The sequence below is a fragment of the Rhopalosiphum padi genome, chromosome 2, assembly GCF_020882245.1.
Source record: "Rhopalosiphum padi isolate XX-2018 chromosome 2, ASM2088224v1, whole genome shotgun sequence".
Taxonomy (NCBI): domain Eukaryota; kingdom Metazoa; phylum Arthropoda; class Insecta; order Hemiptera; family Aphididae; genus Rhopalosiphum; species Rhopalosiphum padi.
This window is the reverse complement of record NC_083598.1, coordinates 13,338,737-13,351,497: the sequence shown is the minus strand read 5'-3', so window position 1 is coordinate 13,351,497 and position 12,761 is coordinate 13,338,737. Positions and strand designations below refer to the sequence as shown.

General features: G+C 22.7%; 1 protein-coding gene across 4 annotated transcripts in view; it reads right to left on the bottom strand.

Annotated features, from left to right (window-relative positions):
- The window catches only part of LOC132922056 (probable G-protein coupled receptor No18), a 76,280-nt gene that overhangs the window by 14,547 nt on the left and 48,972 nt on the right, over window positions 1-12,761 (bottom strand). For 2 of the 4 annotated variants that reach the window (XM_060985363.1, XM_060985366.1), the window contains one exon: window positions 9,307-9,403. The gene's annotated coding sequence lies outside the window, so the exon portion shown is untranslated. Of the gene's footprint in view, window positions 1-8,153; window positions 8,206-9,306; window positions 9,404-12,761 lie in introns of all 4 variants that reach the window. The other 2 variants (XM_060985364.1, XM_060985365.1) reach the window with 2 other exon arrangements.

The following is a 12,761-nucleotide window of genomic DNA, read 5'->3' as shown; positions in this document are numbered from 1 at the left end:
TCTTATATATATTGCCATCAAACCGAATACAAGCTAATTTTGATATGATTTAGATAAAGATAAATACTATTTATAAATGTATAAAATGCACAATATGATTAAATAAATAAATAGGTGTTTTTTAGTTAAAATATGTTATACACATAAAATAAATTAGCAAATAAATTATGAATCGTATTCATAATACAATAAATATATTTTATGTTCACGCGGGATGACTAGTTTTTAATTTTTGTCGTTCTTTAATAAGGTGTTATTTAATAAATTATTTTAATAAGTGAACATTAAATATGTTAAGAAAAAAAAATACAAATTCACTAATAACCGTAATTATACATTGAAGCACAATCATGTGCACCATAATAGCAATCATAGGTTTCTGTTAATTTGGATCATTTCGGTGAAAAATAGCAATATCTAGAGCCTGGAGTAAGCAACAATTAAGTGTCTGAAATTTATTCGTAGGTACCTAGTCAAATTATTTAAACCAGAATAACATGTTTCATTAAAACATTTCATCAATCCACTTGTATTTATATTGTCTTAAAATGTTTTCCATTTTTTTTTTTTTTTTTTGGTAAATTTTATTAAAACTTTATATTTAATTACCATAATTGTTTCGTTTTAAATCATAACATTATAATTCTGAGTATTTTTATTCTATTATACTTACAACTTTCGTATACAATACGAACAATTGAGAACAATTGATTAATCTTTAATCAATACAAATACTTGCGTGAATGTTAATTTAATTAAATCATTTTAAAATAAAATGTTAAATGCAAGTCATACTGACATTTGAGGGGAATATAATATATTTGGCAAATAAAACAATACACTACAAGTGTTATAGATATTTGAAAGTAGCTAACAATTGAATCGATTAAAATATACATTTTGAGTATTATATTTATAATTAATTTATAATCCGTATTTATTAAAGTAACTGATTACTCTTGGTGTATTTATGTTCTTGCTATTATTTAAGGAGATTTAAATTTAAATTTTTAACTTATTTGAATTTTGTATGTTACAGGTGTTAAATGTTAACAAATTTATTGTCTTGGATTACAAAGTATATGTATAGTGGGAAAACTATCTTATTCTAAGAGGACTATGTTCAATTCATTTTGTTGTAATTCTAACTTTAGAAAGCACGCTATATCTGTTAGGTTCCCGTTTTAGAATTTTGCGTTCACTTGAATTAATTACTTAATTATGTGATTATCTCTAATATTTAAGCTAATAAAATAAAACTGCTTGTGTTTAACTCAAATTTAATATGTTTCACGTTTGTAAACCGGTGACTACACACGTGGGCGTGATTTCTCTAAACTCTTATAAGAAAGACCTACTTAGATTAAGCCGATTTAGGGCTAATAGAATCTCAACTGTCAAATTTCAATAAGTTCGTTTTAGGCTGAATAACCCGTGTAACAAAGTTACGTATTAGTCCTTCTTAAGCTAGTTGACACTTATATTGATTGTTATTTGTTGTCGTTATAATAATAATGATACCTATCTCATTGTTATTGTTGTCAGACATATACAATTACTGAGATATGAGTTTAATCTGAGTTGTGGCTTGTATAAAAATGAAGTTTAGAGAACATTAATTTAATCTTCCATTAAATTCACATTCTTAGATTATATTTATTGTTATAATACAGAAATAGTAGGTATAGATTAAAAATCAGATTAAAAGTTTGTACAATATTAAATGAAATAGAATAATCTAAAATATATATTCTGGAATTATATTGTTACTGCAATTACGCAATATTTGACTCATATTGAAATAATATATAATATATATTTTTATATTTATTATATAGTCACGTTTAGTATTATTGTGTTTAGTGTATAAAACTATAATAAATGTTATTAAAAAATAAAATTTTAATTTGCCCGATTTATTTTTTTTTTTGTGTATAAAATCTAGGATGATAATTTCTTTCAGGTGTATAATGTAATTATGATTTATTTTGTATTGAATTTTTAGACTATAAAACGTTTTGATTTAATGTCGAAAATTTGTTCCTCTACAAGAAAGTGAAAAATAAACAACAATCCTGATGAACAATACCATTTGATATAACCGAATAAAAATAACAATACTATATTGGTTTATACTAATTTCAAGAACATTTCGTACAGTGTTCTATTAATCATATATTTAATAATATTTATTTCATATCAGCTTTTGAATTTATTGAAAGTGAAACATTACTGAACCCTTAATTAATCTAACATAATTGATTTCAAATTCCATTTACTAATTGGTATAATTTAATATTATCGATATTAAGTCAAAATAAATTGTGAACATTAAATGTATTATGTTAGATTTCGATATGAATTTGTTAAATTTGTATGTATATTATATATATTTATATATATAATAACGTGTATGTGTATATCATGTAATAAATTATAAAAATAAGTATAGTAAGTCAAACGTGAAATTTGTTTCAAAGTAGCTTAGGTGCTTTTAAGTTGAGAATTATTATATTAAATTCAAATATTTTACGAAATATCCATATTTCTTACTCTTACATGATTGATATAAAATTTAAAAAAATTGAATGGTATTGCATTATAATAAATAAGCAACAACTAGGTACTGCATAGTGAAAAACTATTTATTGTTAATTATTTTATAGTTATGCTATTTTATGTTGTTATCAATCATACTCAACAACCACAAGTAAATATACCTAGGATACACCTATAATATTATCAGAAACGCGTATAAAACCATTTTATAAATGCTTATTTTTTCACGTTTTATTTAAATGGGGTACAAAAACAACGTCAAATAAAACGAAGTGCCCAATATTCTAACGAGTTTTAGTGAAATCCCTAAAAAAAGAAAAAAGTTAAATTATCTAAGTAAGTTCATCGTATTCCGGAAATCGATTATCGTGTGCACCCGCATGAGTTTGCGGTGTCATCAGTGGTCCCCACCACTCATCAATTTCACGAAGAGTATCAAATGACACTTACCCGACTATATTATTACAATATTGCATACATGCACTTACACTATCGTCGTAATATGGATAAACGTTCCGTTTATTTTTTACGTAGTGCGTAACATCGCACATATAATAATAATAATAGTATAACATATGTCATATTTTTTCTTTTCTTTTTTTTAAGTACTTAAAAAGAAAACTTGTTACGTTAGTTATTTGTGGTTGACGCTAATATAGTTTACCAAGACAATTTCGTCTGTATCAGCTATCAAAAACCTCTTAAAACAATATTACTTGACGCTTTTCCGGTTTAACTCAATTTTCGAGGAAATTAGTAATGATTCCAAAATTCCCTAATATGATATAGCCTATATTGTAAATACGAAATATTTCATAATTGGATTACCTACTTAGCTTGATTGCACAGTCTTCAATAAATAGATTGGGGCATTTCGTAAAACTGTTGGACTATTTTAGTACATGAAATGTTGAAGTTTAAAAATATTATTTCCATGTTTGAATTCCTAATTCACTAAGCAATATATATTATATATATATATATATATTTATATTTATTGTACCATCAACGTATAATATCATAATATAGGTAATAGCTCAATTATTTATTTATTTCGTTAAAACGATTAAAACGGTATTATGTTACATTTAGTATTAATTAATATAAAAATATATATTTAATATTGAATAAATTAGGCGATTGATATCGAAAATACAGGTACATAAATATATAATTATTTTAACTGCACATGATGTATATAATTGTGTTTTAAAGTTCAGGTATTCATTTTAACTGTTATTATTAAAAATCAAATTAAAAACAATAAGTGATTTTCTTAAACATAGTTTCTTAACTAAAATTAATATTATGACAGGTGAAAATGATCCAAATATCCCAATTATTCTATTTTTTTTTTTATTGCGAAATTCAATAAAATGATTTGAAAAATACGATAATAATAATCTGTAATTAATTGTTTATGTTACATACTATTATATTATTTTACTACGTTATAAATATTGTAGGCATGTATATAAACAAAAATATAAAACAGATTATGTGGTTACCAAATACTAGTATGAGTTATTTTGGTGAGTTAAACAGATTAAAAAAATATATAATGACAAAAACGTTTAGGTGAACACTTAGGTATATTAAACAACTACTAAGTTTTTCGACGGCACTATGGATGTGAGACGAATTTTGTATCTATATTATTAAAAATAATAACTTAGAATATTATGAGATGATAACTGGAGTCGTTAAGGGTATAAACGTTTTAAATGTATCAAAAATAATACAAAATAAAATAAAATATGTATTTTTGTTTACCAAGTAGATGACGAAAAAAAAGAAATTTTGAAAATGTGATTATACATCACCACACAACAATATATTGAATTATAAAATAAACTTTGATTGTTAAAAAATAAAAACTCGAATCATTATTTGAGTTAATTTAGTAGAATATTCGTTATCAAGTATTAACAATGAAACTAATGAAAGTAATGTTAAAAACCTGTTTTTCACTAATCATATTTATAGCCTATAGATATTATTGCTATTTTCGATTATGTACAATAAAGACATATTCTATTCACACGAATGTTGATTTTTAGATATATTATGTGTATTTTTTTAACGAAAATATTATTGCTCAAACATTTTTTCTAAATAATAGATTTGTGTTGAGTAAATACCACGATAAAAATATTTCTAATTACTCTGTGATTTTAAAACACCTGTATACAATTAATGCGAGACCAATTTGTCACATAGAAATTACTTTGAAACTATTAATTGTTTGATGGTGGGTATTAATCAAAAATATTAACTGTGTAAAAAAATGTGAAAATGTTAAAATATGATTTTCTGTTTGAATTATATGCCGATTGAAAGTCGTATATTAAATTTGAATTCAAATATTTATAACTATAGACATAATAGAAATAATAATTATGTCATTGGCTTTAAATATTATTTGAAAATTAATTTTCAATGGGAACTGTATAGATATATTATAATATATTTTAAAATTTTATTCACTAGCTGATAATAAATCAAGAGCAACATAAACTGCTAAATACGAAATTAGACTAAAAAACAGCTTCCTACAACAAACCATAGTAAACTCATAGAACTTAGTTAGGTATTTATAAAATCTAATTATTACAATTAGAACTACTACATATCATGTGAATTTATTCTGAGGTTATAAAACATTATAGTTGGTAACTACGTAAAAAAATGACTAATATTTAAACAAAAAATGTAATATTGACTCATTAATATTCATGGTTTATTATAAGCACATATTACTATTTTCTACGTATTATGATTTATGATAAATAATACAATTTCATTAGTTTTGTTTTTCTTTTGTTTCTACGCTGATTTTGAGTTTCAACATTTTACATTTTTACAAAGTATTAATCTTACATCAATGCGACTTTTTTGTGATAGAAAATATCCATTATAGGTGAAAAATATATTTTTTAGTTTAAAAGAAATATATATATTTTGCCGATCAAAAGACTCTTTTGAATCCAAAATCTACATAAACGACTTAGCAATTTTAGGACATTATTGTGTGTGTAAATAATATAATATGCATAGTATTTTATAAAAAAAAAGAATATGCAAATTGGCTGACCCTTTATTGAAATTGACAATCCTTAATAGCATCTATCCGTTAGATGGAGTTTGTTTTAAAAGGGTTATTATTCTTTTATATTAGTCCAGAGGTGAAATCTTAAAGTAGAGAGGATCCTAATTACGTTATAATCTCCCGTTAGTAATTACTGGTATTTTGTGAGTGACTTATTGATTACAATTATAACATAACGATATATTTTATTGTATAATATTGATGATGATTTAAATACCATTTTTTTGTCAATGAATTTTAAAAAAAAACCACTGCCTAATTTTTTGAATAATGGAATACTTGGCATTGTTATGTGAAATATTTTTTACTTCATATATTTAATAACTAATGAAATAGTAAAAATTAGAAGTAAAATAATCCTATCATAATTATTTACTTATTTGTATATCTATGATATTCTTAACAATATCAAGTTGACATAATATATTAAGAGTACATAACTAATTTCAAATGATTATAATACTTCTATTAGGATACAATTGCATTTTTGATAGCATATAATAATTGTTCTAAGAATTAGAGTATTATATATTTTATGAAATTATTTTAGTTCTGTCGTGTTTAGTTTGTTGACTTTTTAAGATTCTATATTCAAAGTTTAAATTATTATAGTTTGTTTCAACTTTGCACGTACGATAATAAATATTACATTTAATAGGTTTCAAATTAATAGTGAAAATTAAAATTTGTATACGAATTAAATATAATATAATTTTGTCTAAAATAAAAATTCCTCTAACAGACTATCTTTTTTAAGAATTATTTTTTGTATGCAATGATATTTAATGACGATGTACACTCGGAACCTTTTATATAGTAGAGCGGGTATATATTCTCCCCCCTCTTCTATTCATTCCTAATGTATTCAAGGTGTAGTAGTTCTGCGTTTACTTGATCCAGTACCCAGGAGACGTTCTATAATTTAAACATGTTACTTCTTTGCGAGTTGAAAAAAAAACTCAAAATATTATTTCTTAATCATAAGTCTTAAAATAAATTATTTATTCAAATTTCAATAGGATTGACAACTAGTAATAAAAATATGGTTTTGTCATTACTGATAAGTTTATAACATTAAAATTCCATTAAAATATATAATATTATAATCGAAAATAATTGCGATTTTATTTTAAGTAAATATATTAAAACTAAAATTTAATTTAATTGTATTTCAATATGTAATTTCTTGGTAAAATATATGAAACGATTTTCAATTAGTCCAATAATAAATTTAATTAACAATTGCAATAAACTTTATTCTGTTTTAAATTGAATAATTATTGGTATGATAACCACAATATATTTTTAAAAGATAATTTATGTTTTTTGATCAAGTTAAATTTTAAATCATTTTTATTTATAAGACTTAATTGTTCAAAATAATTATGAAACAAAATATATAAAATTAGTTATAACTATTTTTAATTCAATATGATAAATATAATGTATAACAAATATATTATACTACTTCACTTTAAATATAAAGTGAATTTTTTGAAATTGTATATTTATTAACTATATTTAAACTGAGTTTTACAATAACGCGATTCTATAGTTTTGTATACTATTAATTATCTAATCTATTGTATTATGATGATTAAATGTATTATTTTTTACGGCTATATAAAATAGACATTCAATTATGTCAAATAAAAATAAATACAATTATTTTTAATTGATTAACATGTACGTATACTATTCTTAATATTAAAAAAAAAAATACTTGCTAGGAATTAAGTATATTGAAACTGAAATATTACACAGTTATTTTAAATAAACTTAGCGATTAATATTTAATTTATTAAATAAAATATAATGTAACAGCCTTATTCTCAACATTAAAGTTTTACAAAAACAAATATGAACAATTTTTAAATCTAAAAAATATCCACATCACAAAAATATGTTGAATTTACATTATTTTACTTGGATATGAAAGCTGATTAAAAAAAATTAATTTTAATAGAACGGTTTCATGTAGTATTGTAGTAAGAAAAACGAACTTAAAATTATTTTTACTTAGTGAAATAATAAAAACATGAAACATGTGCATTTTAATATATAGTATTAATTTCTTAGCTGAGTATTTTTTTTTAATCAAGTACAAAAATCTAGGAACCTAGAACGCTTACCTACTCGAATCGTGCGTTTCTTCTATTATGTATATTGTATATTATATTTTATTTTATGTTAAACATTTTAATATATTAATATCAAAATATTGATTTTTTTTTTTTTAATTACTAAAATTTATGTTACAAGACTTCATAAAAATTAATGACTGTATTATGTATTACATTCTAGCAGTACAATTAAAAACTTTATTGTTTTTTAACACTATTCAAATAATATTTTACTGTCTGTGAATATATTATATATTATATAAAAATATTACTGAATTTTCTAAAATATAATATAACGTCAACGTCTATTTAACTTATTAAATATTATAATGGTAACATCGCAAAACTAGTATTATAATTACCATTACCATAGATACCACATAGTATGCACGACTTGAGATCTCATAGCTTTTACTGAAATCAAACATAATATCTTAGTGGGCGTTATTATGTAATTAGGTAACATATATTCTATGCGTAGCTTCATTTATTAGCAAATATACATTGTTATGCATCATACGCGTGTGGTTACAACATACTATAGTGAAGTTATAGTAACTATAAATTAGCTGGTAGATAATATACTTGATTTTTCATAAAGTATTTTTTTTATTAATAACAACTTTTTGTATACCTGAGTATTTATTTATTTAATATGTGATTGTCGTATTTTAATTAAATAGTGTTCCTGGTTGAGTCATTTGCAATAGAAAAATAAATTGAATACAATTGAGTCTATAAACGTAATCTAATAATGTAGTATTTTATATTATATAATTTATACACTAAAAAAAAATTAATTTAATGAAAAAAATGATATAATTTAAGCATTTTTTAGGTTTTTAACATTAAAATAATTGCTCATGTTAAACTAATATTCTAAATTATTGTTGATTACATATTGTTTGAAATTTATTATTTTTATTAGATAGCTCAAAATAGTCATAATAATTTTTTAATTATTTAATTCACAAAATTAGGTATAAAACTATTCATTTCTCAATATTGTATTTTTATGAAATCTTTAATGGAGTTCTAATTCAATGCATATTATTAATAACTTTGAACATTCATATTATTATATTTAATTTAATTTAAATTAATAATTATATTTTGAATTATTATGACTGGTAGATATAGTTTATAATGTTTGAAATATTTGAAATACTTTTTTTTTTAAAGTGATCTCGAATAAATGTTTAAAGATATTTTATTCATTCATAAAATAAACAAAATTCAACGTCAAATACAATTATTGTTTTATGTACAATATGTATATAAAATATGTAGTTTAAATAAATAAAAAAAACTTGTTACACTTATAAATAATAAAATATACAATTTTTCAATTTTTAAGGCAAAAATACAAATAATAGTACAACACTTAATGCGTTACTGTTAACATAGGATTGATACACAAAATATTTTATTGATAAATAATATTACGCCAATATCGTATTTGGGAACAATCAATCAAATTATAATATTATTAACACTGCATAGCTGCATACTTACCTAAATTTAAGTACTTGGTGGAGATGCTAGAGGCTTCGTGGTAAATTTTTTCTCATAACGAACATTTTCAATGCTTATTTAGTGCGATTCGTAATTTCTGTAAAAAATAAAATAACATAAATATATAATTTGTGTTATACATTTTAAAATAATTTTAAATCCATCAAAAACCTACGCAGAATCAAGTATTATGCAGTAAATGTTGACGTTCCCTATTTGTACTCATATTCAATGGATTTTAGTAAAAGTAAAATCTTCACATTCATGCATTCAGAGTTTAGTATTTTAGTGTATTAAAATTTTTGAAATCATAAAAACATTTTTTCTGTAATTTTGAGAAAACGTGCTTTTAATATGAACTCGATATTTCGATATAAAATATATGATATTTGTGAATGTGATGAGTTTAATTTTTTATATTATTAAGACAAGTGATATAGTTAATATTTGTTATTATTTGTATTTCGCAGATTTTATCATGTACACTCCATAGCAAAAAAAGCTTCTTTAAACTGTCTACTAAATTTAGCTCCGATTGAGCATTACAATATAATATACAGTATCTAATAAGTGATTAAATCAAAATACACACAATAAATTAAATAATTAATATATGTATGTTCTATAATGATGAATTGCATTATGTATTTACGATCCTTTTAAACTGTAAATATCTAAATTGGAGTAAATCGCAGTAGAACTATGTAATAATCCCCAAAATCAAATTGGTTTGTCAAATTAAATGTGAAGTACACAGTTAAACTATTAAAATTGGAATCATGAATTAATTGATAATTTATGAAACTGAGCCCTAATAATAAAAAATAATCGTAGTTATATAAATAATAATTAATATGAATATTTTAAAATTATTTAACTGACATTTTTCACCTTTAAAATAAAAATTACAGCACATTATATCGTCTGTCATCTCTTTTCATTAACACGATATCGCGCATACCATAATATATTTTACTACATCCGTATAAAATACGTAAAATATAGGAATATATTCGGTGTTTTGAGCCATCTTATTGATTTATTTTTTATACGGTTTTTTTTTTTTTTTTTACTTGAAGTGTGCTTATGTTTAGCGTAGAACCAATTTTGTACGTGTCTGTCGAAATACGTTCTACTATAAAACGAATAGTGTAACTCAATTTTTTTTTTTAAATTGGCAATAGTATAGTCTTTTTTATATTTTACATTAAGAGCTATAAGAAGGTATAAAGATATCAGTGGCAGTTCTGGTAGTATTTTCTGGTAAGGTGACATATTTATCACACCGCTTGAACGTACACGTAAGACAAAAAAATAAGAAAAAAACATTTATCGTTCATAAATAATAAAATAGTTTATTTTGTTCTTTGTCAGTAAATACAAACGAATAGAAATGATAGGCTTCACCTTCTTATTAGGTTTTATTAGTTGTTTTAATTATGATTCGTCCGACGTCGAAAGCATGACGTTTCTAATAGGTAACAAAAGAACTGCGTTCATAACAGGGACATAATAGCTTCATTATTATGAAAACTTAAATGTGGCGAAACTGAAGTAATAGTCGCCCCGTTGTCACGTCATTCGAAATTTACGAGTTCGTCTTCTATCGGTATATTTGTTTGATAAACAAGTAGTCACGCGTGTCCTCACGGTTGGTTGGCACGTATTATTGTCATCGTAACAAAATAATATTATCTTCTTAAATTAAATTAATTTGTTGACGACAACGCGGGATGCGGTTCAAAAGCCACCTACACGGCAATGTTCTAAAATTGCCTATTCACCACGCCGGTCGACGAATATCGACAGTAAACGTAATCAATAGTAATATTTAATAAAACAAAATTTAACACGAAAAATAAAAATAACATAGTTATACAATAATGTTATTTTTTTATTTACGAATTCAGAATACATTTATGTCGAACATAGTTTTCTTTATATATAATAATTAATTTGCTTTATTATAGTTTTTACTCAATACTTATTGCATTTTATATTTAAAGCAATATTGGAAAATTGATAATGATTGTTTATTAAATATTTTTTTATTTAAATCGGAAGTATTTCAAATGAACAAATAAATCTGCAACGTGTTTGATTTATTTATCTTATAATCAAGTCTATTTCAATAAATTATTCAAGATATTTTTGAAACTAGTATACTATTCATATAACTTAAAACGCAGAATCTTTCAATTTTGAAGAAGTATATTAAATACGTTATATTTATAACATTATATTATTATATTATAATATTTTATAACTCTATTCAGTATATGAAATAGTGTGTTATTATTGTTTTAGATCTAATTTAAAAAAAAATTACTATTTCTACATAACGCCCTTGGAAAATATAGAAAAGTAATACCATTTTGAATAAATATAATAAAATATGTTATGATTAAGTAAATAAATATGTTTTAATAACTATCATTTATTTCACAAACACACTTTTATTCTCTAAGTAGTCTATTATCCAAATATTATCAATATCTGATCTATACGTCATAATATTATTTTAATCACTAAATAATTGCTAAAATAATATAATTAACCAATGTATACTATAAATGTCATAATATGATGACATCTACTTCATTATTTATATTAATAAAGCAAACAAGTGACATTCATTAGTCACCACATATTTTCGAAGAAATAAAAATTCAAGTTGTATACATAATTATGTGCTGTAAGCTTATAAATCTATGCAAATTTTAAGAGACTATAATGCCAGCACATTTCCCTAATAAAGCCAAAATACGAATGATTTTGCATAATAATTAACACCTATTTATTTGATTTGTATATATAGGAAATAACTGAATATTTATCAGTTAATGGTATCATTATACCATTTGTATCGTTGCAAATAAGCCATACCAACGTAATTTTGAACTATACACATTATAGTATATTATATTTGTGTTTATTTCAATGCTAAAACGTTTATTTTATAATCAACTATATGAAGATATTTATCACTAGCATTAATGCAGATTCAAAATACCGTTCATTTTTACATTTAATTATAATTTAAAAATATTCTACACACTGAGTATTTAAAAACTGAATTTTAAAACTGAGTATGTATTTATTTGTTTAGCATACTGAAATTATATAACGACTTATTTTTATCAGAGATAATATATTATACTTATATTTATATAAAAATACGTATTATATTATATCTAATAACAAAAATAGGATGGTTAAGTACTTAGATGCATTTATAAAAAATAAATAAATAGATAACAATAAAGGATTTCCACAACTTTTTGTAGAACTGTATATACACACCAATATAAAGGATTTTTTTTTGTTTTGAAACTCGAAATTATGAAATTATAGTTACTAACATTTTATCTCTACTACAAGGATTTGCCGTCATTTTTTTTTTGTAGTGGTTTTTGTAACAAACTTTGGTACTTACCTATTACAAATTGTAACAT